The sequence below is a fragment of the Triticum dicoccoides genome, chromosome 1B (assembly GCF_002162155.2).
Source record: "Triticum dicoccoides isolate Atlit2015 ecotype Zavitan chromosome 1B, WEW_v2.0, whole genome shotgun sequence".
NCBI classification, from domain to species: Eukaryota; Viridiplantae; Streptophyta; class Magnoliopsida; order Poales; family Poaceae; genus Triticum; species Triticum dicoccoides.
The window spans coordinates 610,672,647-610,685,926 of NC_041381.1; positions in this window are offsets into that span (position 1 = coordinate 610,672,647).

The following is a 13,280-nucleotide window of genomic DNA, read 5'->3' on the forward strand; positions in this document are numbered from 1 at the left end:
CTCCGCACCTTCCCACTTCCCCTCCCCTCGCGCTGCTTCACCCGACTAGGTCGTCCCCGTCGACACCACATCGTCCCCACGACCATCGTCGTCCCCGTACCCCACCAAGGATTCCAGGAGCTCTGCAGTGTTCTTCTACGTCATCTACGGACAGCTGTTCGAGCTCGACGACTCTGCATCGTGCGGATCAAGGTCTTCTTCCACCTCCGGCCACCGTGGCCTCACCGTCGATCCGCGTCACCTCGTCAACCCCGACCCCGCACAAGCTCGCCATCGTCTTCCCCTTGGTGAGCTGCACCGGTTCCCCCCCCTTAGATATCGTCGCCGTAGACTGTCGCACCACCGCGCCCCAGCTCCTAGTTGCCGTCCCCCGTGGCCGTGCTCCCCTCGGCCCCTGGCCACGCCCTGGCCCCGCCCAGGTGCGCTCACCGCACCGTGACCGCGCCTCCACTATGCTCGGGCCGCGCCCTGGCCCCGCCTTGTGGGCATATGGAGTTTATTAGGTAGAGAAAGTACCTTGTGATTTTTCTAATTTTGGACATATATCAAGTCTCACCAAGACATCTTCATTACAACACTCAGCTTATCCAAGACATCTTCATTACATTCTAGACAGGATAGAAGCCTACTTTGTTTAGAAATAGAGTTAGAATTTGAAAAGGAAAACCCTTAAGCCAAACATACAACAAGAATTGGCAACATAAGTGGACACACTAATTTTCTCTGACTTGTGGAGGCTCTAATCCTCAGGGATCATGGCTAAAATAATTTTCCATGCCTGATTAGTGATTACCTGAATCAGTTTGTAAACTGTAGAGGTGGTTAGGCTCTGGTTAAAAATAAAAACAATAATAGAAGTTTTGTATTTTCTAAGTAAAAAACCCCACATATGCACCAGGATGTGATCTGTCAGAACCAAAGTAGACCTAGCTCTGCATTAGTTGTTTTGTTCTTCAAGTGTCCCAGTCAAGGACAAACTGAGTGGTTGCAAAATAATATTATGTGGTCAATGTGGATTTACTATTTTCTGGTGATAGTTCTGAACTGGTAAATAAGTTAACATGCGTAAGTGAGACTTGGCATTTTAAAGCTTAGGGTCTTCAACTTCAACTATGAATTGGGATGATAATGTTATTTTGCCTTCTTAACAGAATGGTGTCATAATCAGAACAAAGCTGCTGCAAATGCATACCTTTTTTTACAAGTGCATCTGCACCTTCTGATCCATTTAGAGTTATCATAAATATATTTCCAAGTTTTTTTCATTTCACTGTAGAGTCTTTGCTTCTTGACTCAATGCACATTCATCAGTCATAAGAGATAAATACTAGTAAGTCAAGGGCACCAGAATTTGATCATGCCTCTTTTGAGAAGTATGTCTATTGATTCAAAATTGCCATGGCAAAAATATGTTTCAGAAAATGACATGGACTAAAATGTTCTATAGATCATGATCCATGGACAAAAAAATGCCATGATCCATACAGTATAAATTCCATGATGCATGGGCTATATTTGCCATGGGAGATGGCAATTTTGTTGGATCATGATCCAGAGATTAAAAAAAATGCATAGACTATAATTTCCTAGCATGATCCATAGAATAAAAATGTAGAATAAAAAATGCCATGATCCATACACTATAATTTTCATGATGCATAGACTATATTTGCCATGGCCCAGTGCAAAAGAAATTTGCCATGTTGCAAAAAGAAAAGAAATTTGCAATGGTGCATATAGTAAAAACAATGCCATGATCTATAACATACATTTTTCATGCTCCATGAAAGTAAATTGCCATGGTCCAAATGTAGCAGAAGTTTCAAGTAGTGTTTTGTTTCTGTGTTTGAATAGACAACAAACTTTCTATTCTTTTTGTGTTTGTACAGACTTGCTAAACTATTGATGATTTTTTGTTGGGTGACCTATTATATCTGGAATGGAAGCTCAAATAAGTTGAGCTGATTTTTGTCCATATGAAAGCAGAGGACCATATGGTCTGTGGCTGGGTTTTGTCTTCGACCATTATGTCCTGATGATTTTGCAGGTACCCCGAGAGGCCCTTGAGTTTGCTGGAATGTCGATTGACTTCCGTTCCAGCTAATTAGGGTACTCCATATGTCCTATTTTCAGCAAAGGTCATGCTGAAATTTTCTGTGAATTTTAGCATGACTTTGCTAAAAATCGTACAAATGGGGTACTTGCTACTAATGCATGGGCCGGGGTATCTTAGTACTTAATTAAGTAGGATCAACTGCCCCTTTATTCTTGCTGCATTAAACCATAGGTGGCAATAGAGCCAAGTGATTAGGCCCAACTTAGAATTCTCCTCAGCATCGATAAACCCTAGATGATAAACCCAACATATGTGGCAATCGTCAGCCGAGAGTCGGCTTGTCTTGGAGTCGGTTCTGGGACTCGGCAGATCTTGGAGTCGGTTCTGGGACTCGGTAGATCTTGGAGTCGTTCCTGGGACTCGGCTTATCTTGGAGTCGGTTCTGAGACTCGGCTTGAGGGGCGCAGCCTGTCCCGATGTCTTGAAAGGTTATGGGGCTCGGGTTGGCCTACCCATGGCCCATTACTCCGACAGTAGTCCCCGAAGCTGGTGAGGCTCCGCGAATACTGCGTCGTGGGGCTTCAACAGTTTCATTCCTTTGGTGGTGGAATCTGGGCTTCGCTTCCCGTCTTCCTTCTGGCCGACTATCCAGAATCGAACTCGCAGAGGTCCGTCTTGCTCCCTAAAGAGTTCGAACATCGCGGCGGGAAACCAGGCGGCGTGCCTGATACGCTTCCCCGTGGTCGCCCGTTGCTGCCCCGTCGCTTAGTGCCACGTGGCGAGGTCAGTCTGCCTACCCACGCGCACGACGGGACATGTCGTCAGGTGGGGCCCGCCACTACTGTGCCTTGGGATCCGAACGGATCCGTTGCGGCAACACGAACAGTTGGGTTTCCCACGTAGTTACTGCATGCAGTAACTTCGTGGGGTAAATCGTGGGGCAGGGCGTGGGGTCCCATGCGCAGTTAATCCCACGCCCGCCCCATCGGCTTCTCAGCCTGTGAGGGTATAAGTAGGCGGGAGGGAGGGGGAGGGGGAGGAGCGGCGAAGCACGCACGCCCATCTTCCCTTCTCCCCCGCCTCCTCCTGCCTCCTCTGCTTCCTTTCTCTTTCTCGCCGCCGTCGCGCTGCACCACGCTGCGCCCGCCACGATGAGCTCCTCCTCTGCTGCCGCGGCTCCCACCGTGCGCTCCGGCGTGTGGGACGGCTCCGACGTGGATGACGACCTCATCGAGTTCCTTCGCAGGACGCGCCGCCTCCCCAGTGCGAACCTTGTGCGAGCCCGCGCTGCTCCGGCGGGGGAGATACTGTCGGCGCCGGAGGAGGGCGAGCGGGTCATATTCCGCTCACACCTCATGCGTGGCCTGGGGTTGCCGGCGAGCGGCTTCTTCCGCTCCTTCTTGGAGCTCCACGGGCTCCAGCCGCACCACCTCACGCCGAACACGATGGTGCTACTGGGTGCCTTCGCCACCCTGTGCGAAGGCTTCCTCGGCGTTCTCCCCACCATTGAGCTGTGGGGAGAATTCTTCCAATCCAAGCTCGGCACGCACGTCGCCGGCGTGCCGGCCCAGTGCGGCGCCTTCATCGCGATGCGGCGAACGACAGCCGACAATCCATTCCCCTCCATCCCGCTGATCAAGTCGGTGAGAATGTGGCACAGTTCTTATTTCTACGTGAAGAACGTCGCCCAGACAGCGACTGGGTCAATCTGCCGCCCTACGAAGCCGGCGCACCGGCTGGTAGGCTCCCCAGCTAGTTCCACCGAGTCAAGATGCTGACCCCCGCCGGAGCCGCCGCCGTAGCGCGACTCCGAGTTCTGACGCAGTCGGAGGGCCTGGTTGGAGCCGACTTGCTGGCCGCCTTCGTGGCGCGCCGAGTCCTTCCTCTCCAAGGCCGGCCTCATCTAATCAGTCAGATGAGCGACCACCGGGACCCGAGCCGGATGTGCACCAGGGACATGCCCCAGGCGGAAGTGGCGAACATGGTGAACCACATCACGAACTGCGAGCTCGCGGCGGACTGGCAGTTCGGCAAGGAGCCATACTCGCGTGCCAACCCTCCTCCAGCGGTAAGTCGCATCTCATTCAGCCTTCCGGTTTCTGCTTTCTTTGTAGCCGAATACGACTTTTGATCCTTTCGATTTCTTTGAGTCAGAATCCCCTCATTCAGCCTGCCGCCAGCGTCGAAAGACCGCCCCGCGAGTTCGTCCCCGACCGGGCGGAGAGCGATGTCGACGAACCCGACTTGGGGGCGGCGGCGATGGAGGCCGACGTCGAAGGCGGATGCGGGGGAGCGGGAAGCGGCTTCAGGCCCTCGGCCACCTTCGTCGACTGGCCTGAAGACGACTTCGAAGGGGAAGTCGCCCCGCGCCGCCAGCCAAGGGTTGGCCCGCCGGGTGCGAGTTCCTTCGTCGGCCAAGGCGGCGCGAAGAGGCGCCACGCCGGGCCAAGTTCATTCGGCGGCAAGCCGAAGAAGCTCAAGGGGGAGGCCACCGCGACAAGACGGGAGGAGGCGGCCGCGAAGGCCAATCGCTTCCGCAAGGAAGTGAAGAGGCCGCCATTAATCTCTGCGTAAGTGCTTCTGTCTTTGCCTCATTTTCTTTTGGTGAATTATGTCCGAGTCTTTTACACCCCCTCCTTGCTTCAGGGCTCCTCTTACCCTTGACAGGGTCGCCGCCCCCTCCGTCATGGGGTCGGCGGAGACGTCAGCCAACACTCGGCGGGTTGACCCTGCCGCCGACCTTCGGGAGGCGACAGAGCGAAATGCGCGGGAGAAGCGCTATGAGGAGGAGGCCGACCGCCTGGAGAAAGCGGAGGCCGAGAAGGCGGCGGCCTCCGCCCAGAAAAAACTGGAAGAGGCCGAAGCCGCCACCGCCGCAAGGCGGCAAGCCGAGGAGGCCGCGTGCCGCCAGTCGGCGTTGTTTGTCACCCCGCTGTCCTCCGCGCCGCCGCCCCCGGAGTTCATGGGGCAGATTGGAGAAGCCGGCGCCGAGAACCCCGTCGTGGAGAAGGAAAGCGGCGAGGCCTCCATGTCGGACACACTCGTGCCGCCACCGCCGCCTCCGCCGCCGTCTGGGAGCGCGCGTGAAGAATAGCCGGCGGGCCCGCCGGTGCCGCCGACAGCGGACAAGTCCGAGGCGAGGCTTCTTGTCCAAGTCGCCTTGCCAGTGCGCCGCCGTCTTGAGAGGGCGACCTCGGCGCCGCGACCCCAGGAGACCGGCGCCGCCAGCTCGACAATCCCAGACGCCGAGGCGACGAGCGCCGCGCCCATTGGGTGGTTGCGCGGCGGCGGCACAGGGCCGCTGAACCAAGCGGTTCTGGACATCCAGGGGAAGCTGCGAGCTGAAGGCGACGCCCTTCAAAACTGCAGCAGGGCGCATCTGGCAGCGCGAACAGCCGTCCGAGTATGTCTCCCTCTTTTGATTCTTGTTTTTCTTGTTCTTCTCCGTGGGGGCGCGCCAGCGCACCCACTGGGTGTAGTCCCCGAGGTTCGGGCCGGCTGCTGAGCAGGCGGTTTGGAACTCCCTTTGGCGAGTTCCAAATATTTAACTTTGTCTGAAGTGCTTGTTATAGGAGTATCACAACCTCCGTGCTAATGCCTTCAACCGCAACGTTTAGGAGCTGGGCAGGCGGACCACCGACTTGTCGAAGAGCCGGAGTGAGTCCTTCTTCATTTTCACGGGGGCGCGCTGGCGCACCCACGGGCTGTAGTCCCTGAGATTCGGGCCGACTGCTGAGCAGTCGGGCCAGATCTTCTCAGCGACTTTCTTTGTTGACGACTTATCGTCTTTTTTCTTTTTTCTTCTTCAGGGGCCAACGCCACTCTTCAGCAGCAGCTGGGCGAGGCCAACACCGCCTTGCGCGCCAAGGGGGAGGAGTGCAGCAAGCTCGTCACGGAGCGTGATCTGCTGGCTGCGCAGCTGGCGGAGAAAAAGGAGCTGCTCAAGAAGGCGCAGGAGGAGGCAGATAAGAAAGAGACTGCGCTCCTGGCCGAGTTCGAGAGCGAGCGCTCCTCCTGGACCAATAGGGAGGCGCAGCTGACTTCTGGCTTCCATGAGATCGAGAACATCGTCGATGGTGAGTTTCTCGGTTTCCTTTGAGCCGCCGACTGTTGGTCGGGCCGACTTTTGACTCTAACTTGTTTTTCTTTTTCATCTTGGCAGATTTCTTCCCTGGCCACTCGCAGGCAGTCACACAGGCCATCGAGGCTGATCGCAAGGCACGGAGGGCAGATGGCGCGGAGATTGCTGCTAACGCCCCCCTGACCATTGACGAACATCTTCTGAGCATCGAGGCCCGTCTTCACAGGGATTGTGGCATAGAGGGCAGATGGCACGGAGGGCAGATGGCGCGGAGCTGGTGGCTGTGGAGGGCGCCCTCATCGAGCGTGCAACGGTGATTGCCGACTACACAGACACCAGCGTCTTCGTCCCTGAGCGGGCTGCAGGCGGTGAGGAAGTGCCGCCGAAGTGGTTCGGGATGAATCCAGACTATGACGAAGACTCGGCAGAAGTGATTGGCTCCAGCACCGAGGAGGAAGACGAGGCGGAGGACGAAGGCGAGACGGAGGTGCCAGAAGACAGAGCTGGCGACCAGCCTCAGCTCGACCGCGCCTCCAGCAACGAGCCGCGTCCGGAGAAGGCAACTGCCGCCGGAGGCGATCAAACCGAGACCGCCTAGCCGGCCGCCCCGGCGGCTGACACCGCCGTCTCCTCCGATCCTTCGAACCCGGATGCCGCCTCCTAGGCTGCCGTCTTTGCCTCTGCTTTATCTGTCTTAGTAATCTTTTGAAAAACTTTGTTAAATTCGAACAATTCCACCCGCGGGGTCTGTCTTGAACTTCTACTTGAAGATTCGGCCAAGGGCCTATGTAAATATTTATCCGAGTTCTATCTTTCCTTGCGTGTTGCCCTTTTGGCTTTTCCCTTTGCCGCCTTCCCTTAGTCGCTGCCTTGTCAGTCGGACAACCGCTCTGCGGACTGTCGCTGGATCAAATGCTTGGCTACGTTGGGAAGGCAAGTACTCGGCCATTTTAGAGTCTCTTTAACAAGTTGGATAGAAGGCGGCAAGCCGACTACTAAAGAGTCGGCTGTCCTTAATAGAAGCTAGTAGAAAGCGGCAAGCCGACTACTCATGAGTCGGCTTTTGCTTCAGAGATGCTGGAGGCCGTCTTACGCTATGTTCGTGCTTTGGGTCCTTAGCCATTTTTCGTGTGGGCGCCCGTTCTTCCTCACTCCTGCCCACCAAACAGTCGCTCTTCGAGCTGCGGCTTTGTCAAGAGACGGATTAGGCACCGCACACTACTTGTCTGACTGCGGGAAGCTCCTCATAGCGCGAGGCGGCGAGTCCCCGGGCCGACTAGTCGGGCCTGGTGCCAAGAGGCATTAACAAAGAGTAATATACTCGAAGGCATAATTCTTATCATACAGATAACAAAAGGAGGCAGTCCCCGAGCTCATCTCAGGGGGCCCAAAGTCTTGGTACTTTAATACAAAGGGTAGCGTGATACATACTGCTTCAACTGTAAAATCTTCGGAGAAGATTTGCATTCCACGGGCGTTCTGTCTCTTTGCCAGAGTCGTCCCTTTTGCGCGCTCGGGGCTTCTGAGCATCGATCAGGTAGTAGGAGTCGTTTGCTAGCACCTTGCTGACAATGAAGGGGCCCTCCCAAGGTGCCGACAGCTTGTGCTGGCCGGCTGTTCGCTGGATCAGTCGGAGCACAAGGTCGCCCTCTTGGAAAGATCTTGGCCTGACCTTCCTGTTGTAGTATCGGCGCAGACTCTGCTGGTAGATGCTGGACCGGCTGAGTGCCAACAATCGGCCCTCTTCCAGCAGATCGACGTCGTCTTGACGTGCTTCTTCTTCTTCTTCCTCGGTGTACATGGTGACTTGCGGGGAGTCGAACTCTATGTCCGTCGGGATGACGGCTTCGGCACCGTAAACGAGGAAGAAGGGTGTGAAGCCGGTTGACTTGTTTGGAGTCGTGTGCAGACTCGAGAGGACGGCCGGCAGCTCCTCAAGCCAGCAACCGGCCGATCGCTCCAACGGCTCGACCAGTCGAGGCTTGATGCCAGATAAGATGAGGCCGTTTGCTCGCTCCACTTGGCCGTTTGACTACGGATGGGCAACGGACGCTAAGTCCAGTCGGATGCCCTGCATCGCGCAGAAACGGCCCAAGGCGCCTTTGGCAAAATTTGTGCCATTGTCAGTGATGATGCTGTGTGGGATGCCGTACCGAGTTGTGATGTCAGCGATGAAAGTCACTGCAGTCGGACCATTCAACTTCTTGATGGGTTTCACTTCTATCCACTTGGTGAACTTGTCCACCGCGACAAGTAGGTGAGTTAGGCCGCCTCGTGCTGTTTTGAATGGTCCTACCATGTCCAGGCTCCAAACCACAAAGGGCCAGGCTATGGGGATAGTCTTGAGTGCGGAAGCCGGCTGATGTGGCTTGGAGCGGAACATCTGGCACCCCTTGCACTTTTGGACTATCTCTTTGGCCTCTTCCAAGGCAGTTGGCTAGAAGAAACCGTGTCGGAAGGCTTTGCCGACGAGTGCTCTTGAGGCCGCATGGTGGCCGCACTCGCCGTCATGAATGTCTCTGAGTATTGCTTGGCCTCGCTCTGGCTCGACGCAGCGCTGGTAGACTCCAGTGACACTGCACCTGACCATCTCCCTGTTGACTATGCAGTAGGCTGCCGCTCTGCGTTGCACTTGCCGAGCCAAGATTTCGTCAGTTGGCAGCTCTCTGATTACTAGGAACTTGAGGATGGGCTGGGCCCATGAGGGTGCCGCTATTTCTCCAATTGCCACTACTGCGACTTGGACAAGAGCGGCTGGGCTGGGAGGCGGCGGGTTGGAGTCCACAGCCCCTTGCTGACTTGATGAGGTCCCCGGGCCGACTGGAGTAGCCCCGGGCCGAGTTCTGGAGTCTTTGGCCTGGTCGCCGCAGTCCCCGGGCCGGCTTTGACTGTGGCTTTCTTGGAGTCGGATCCGACTTCTTCGGGTGGAGCCGGCACAAAGATTGAGTCTGATTCTGGTGACGGCTTGATAGACGGCTTGAGGAGGCGCCGAAGGGCGATGCCGGATGGTATTGCTTGGCGGGTGGAGCCGATTCGTGCCAAGGCGTCTGCTGGGTCATTGTCGTTCCTTGTCACGTGGAGGAACTCGCACCCCTCAAAACTATCCGCTAAGTTGCTGCACAAGGAAGCGGTATCTCGCCATGTTTGCGTCCTTGGCGCCCCAATCGCCAGATGATTGCTGGACCACCAAGTCAGAGTCGCCACAACACAGGATCCGGCGAATGCTGAGTTCTTTGGCAAGCCGGAGCCCGTGGATGAGCGCCTCGTACTCGGCCACGTTGTTGGATGCGGTGAAATGGATCTGCAGTGCATATCTGAGCTTGTCATCCTTGGGAGAAGTGAGGACGACACCGGCTCCTAGGCCGGTGCGCATCTTGGAGCCATCGAGGTGCATCCGCCAATGGGTGGAGTCGGGCGCTGGTGGCAGATACTGGGTCTCAGCCCAATCGACGAGGAAGTCGGCCAGTGCCTGCGACTTGATGGCGGTGCGGGGTTCGTAGTAGATGGTGTAGGGAGCCAGGTCGATGGCCCATTTGGCCACTCGGCCAGAAGCATCTCGGCTTCCGATGATCTCGGCTAGTGGGGCTGTGCAGACCACAATGATTGGATGCTCCTGGAAGTAAGGCTTCAATTTCTTGGCGGCAAAATGCACACCATAGCACATCTTCTGGTAGTGGGGGTAGTTCTTCTTGGAGGCCGACAGTACCTCGCTCAGGTAATATACCGGTCTCTGGACAGGTAGCGCCTTGCCTTCCTCCTTGCGCTCGACTACAATGACTGTGCTGACTACCCGGCTGGTGGCGGCAATGTATAGGAGCATGGGCTCTTTGGGAGTCAGAGCCGCCAACACAGGGGGAGTAGTCAACATTTTCTTCAGTTGGAGAAAGGCCTCGTCCGCCTTGGGAGTCCATTCAAAAAAGGTTGTCTTCTTCATGAGCTGATACAAGGGGAGAGCCTTCTCGCCCAGCCGACTGATGAATCGGCTGATGGACGCCAAACAGCCGGTGAACTTCTACACATCTAACAGTCGTCTGGGTGCTTCCATCCTCTCGATGGCCTTGATCTTCACAGGGTTGCACTCTATGCCGTGTTCGGAGACCAGGAAACCAAGGAGCTGGCCGGCTAGTACTCCGAAGACGCACTTCTCGGGGTTGAGCTTGATCTGGAATCGGCGCAGGTTCTCAAAGGTTTCCTTGAGGTCTTCCAACAGAGTTCCACGTTTCTCCGTCTTCACCACCACGTGATCTACGTAGACGTGGGCATTTCTGTCGAGTTGCTTGAGGAGGCACTTCTGCATGCAACGCTAGGTGGCGCCGGCATTCCTCAAGCCGAACGTCATGGTCACCAAACGGCATGATGAAGGCGGTCTTCAGTCTGTCAGCCGGGTTCAGCTTGATCTGGTGATATCCTGAATATGCATCTAAGAAACTCAACAGCTCGCATTTGGCTGTGGAGTCTATCACCTGATCAATTCTTGGCAGAGCGAATGGGTCCTTGGGACAGGCTTTATTAAGGCTTGTGTAGTCGATACACATCTGCCACTGCTTGTTCTTCTTCAGCACCAGCACTGGGTTCGCTAGCCACTCTGGAAAAAACACTTCCATAATGAAGCCGGCCGCCACGAGCCGGGCTATCTCTTCTCCAACAACTCTCCTCTTCTCTTCTGACAGGCGGCGCAAGGGCTGCCTGACGGGCTTCACATCAGACCGGACATGTAATTTTTGCTCAGCAAATTCCGTCGGTACACCTGGCATGTCTTTAGGGTACCATGCAAAGATGTCTTGATTCTCACGGAGGAAATCAATGAGCTCGCCTTCCTATTTGCTGTCAAGGTTTGTACCCATGACAGCGTACCTCTCTGGGTGCTCCGGGTCCAAAGGTATCTTCTTCGTTTCTCTGGCCGGCTTGAATGATCCTTCCGCTTCCGACTCCTTGGGGTCGGGCGACAACTCGGGCTGCTTGCCGGCCATCGCCACAACCCGATCAAGAAGCCGTTTCTCAGCTGCGATCACCAAGGACTCGGCCAGCCGACTGCTTTTGGCCGCGCAAGCAGACGACTTTCTGTAGTCGCCAGCCACGGTTAGAATTCCCTTGGAACTCGGCATCTTCATCTTGAGGTAGGTGTAGTGGGGGACTGCCATGAACTTGGCCAAAGCTGGTCGGCCAAGCAACGCATGGTACGGGCTTTCAAGGTCCACCACTTCAAACCAAATTGGCTCTTGGCCGAAATGATCTTTGTCCCCAAAGAGGACGTCTATCAGGATCTTGCCGATTGGTGAGCAGGAAAGGCCAGGAACAATGCCGTGGAACACAGTCCGGCTGCTCTGAAGCTGTCTTTGCTTGATTCCTAACTTCTCCATCGTATCCTTGTACAGGATGTTGATACTGCTGCCTCCGTCTATCAGCACTCGCGAGAAGCGAGCGGCCCGCCTATCTGTGGCGAGTGTGGCACCTAAGACAAGGGCGTAGGAGCCTGTATTCGGCATCGCCTCTGGGTGATCAGCTCTGCTCCAACTGATGGGCCTTTCGGACCAATGCATGAACTCTGGAGTACTTGATGCGACTGCGTTCACCTCTTGCTGCTGCTGGCGCCTGCTGCGTCGATCGTCAACCACACTGGTGAACACCACATAGGCTCCGTGTTCATCTGGGAACTCGTCTTGTATCGCGCCGACTGGCCTGACAGCCGACTGCTAGGGCGGCTGTGGTGGAGGTGGCCCAGCAGGCGGGGGAGGGAGTAGGCCGTCTCCCTTGGCGATTCTGGTCAGCCAGTGGCATTTCCGGGTGGTGTGGTTTGACGGCTTCGCGCCGCTGTGGAACTTGCAGGGGCCATCCAGGGTCTGCTCGTAGGAGAAGACCGACAACCAGTTGGACTTGCCGCCTTTCTGCCGCTTTGTCGGAGGCTGTCCCTCCGGCTGTTGGTCTTCGACTGTCGCCAATTGCCGGCTGTTGGAAGCCGGCTGTGGGGCCTTGCGCTTGTGGTAGTTCTGCTGCTGCCGCCGACTGGTGTCCCCAGCCAGAGTTCTCGGAGCCTGAGGGGCGACTTTGCTGGTCGCGCTGACTTGAATCTCCGCCTTCATGGAGGAGTCAGCCGTGGTGTACTTGTCTGCTGTGATCAACAACTCATCAAGGGTCTCCGGCTCGTCGCAGAGGAGCTTGTGCTTGAGGAGGGTGCCTTCTCTGCACCCGGCAGTAAAGTACTCGATAGCCTGCACCTCGTGCATGCCCTCGCAGGAGTTCTGGAGCTCACCCCAGCGCGTGAGGTAGTCGCGAGTGGACTCGTCGGGGCCTTGCACGCACAAGGAGAGTTGGCGAGGCTTGGGAGGTCGCTTATACGTGCTCGTGAAGTTGCGGACGAAGGCCTCGGTGAAGTCAACCCAGCTGTTGATGTTGCGAGGCTTCAGACTGTTCAACCATGTCCGGGCCGTGCCCTGGAGCATGAGCGGGACATATCTTACGGCAAAACGCTTGTTGCCGTTCGCTATATTGACGGTCGTGGAGTAATCAATCAGCCAGTCCTCCGGCTTCATGGTGCCGGTGTATTTGGGCGTGTCTCGGGGGAGCGTGAACCCTTTGGGAAAAGGCTCACCTCGGATGCGGGGTCCGAAATAGGGGGGACCCAGCTCGTCTTCTTCTTCCAGCGCCACGGATCGGTGGAGTCGGTCGACCCGGTGGTGGGCATCGTTCTCTCCGACTCCCTCTCGGCGGCCGAGGCGGTCGCCGAGAGTCGGATGCTCTATGGGCAGCGGAGAGACTCGCCTTTCTCTGCGAGGAGGGGGAGGCAGATAGTCGTCCCGCCGTTCCAGCGCTTTGGGGAGGCCGTCTTGGTCGCGCTCGGTGGTGATGCGAGTCCGACTGTGGCTGAAAGCCGGCTCCTTGTCTTTCTTTCCGCGGCCCCTGCCGGTCGGTGTCCGAGACGTCGTGCCTTGATCTCGGCGGGGTGGCGGGTCGTTGTTTTGTCGCCGCGGCGCCTCCGTGCGGCAGCCGGCTTCGTTCTGCGCGGCAGCCGCGTCGAGGAGCTCCTAAACTCGCTCCGTCATCAGGCGGCGCTCTTCGCCCTCGAAGTTGTCGAGCTCATCCGCCGCCGCCTGGGCGGCGCGGATGTTTTCCGCCGGCATGGCATAAATAGGGCGATCAGCCCCG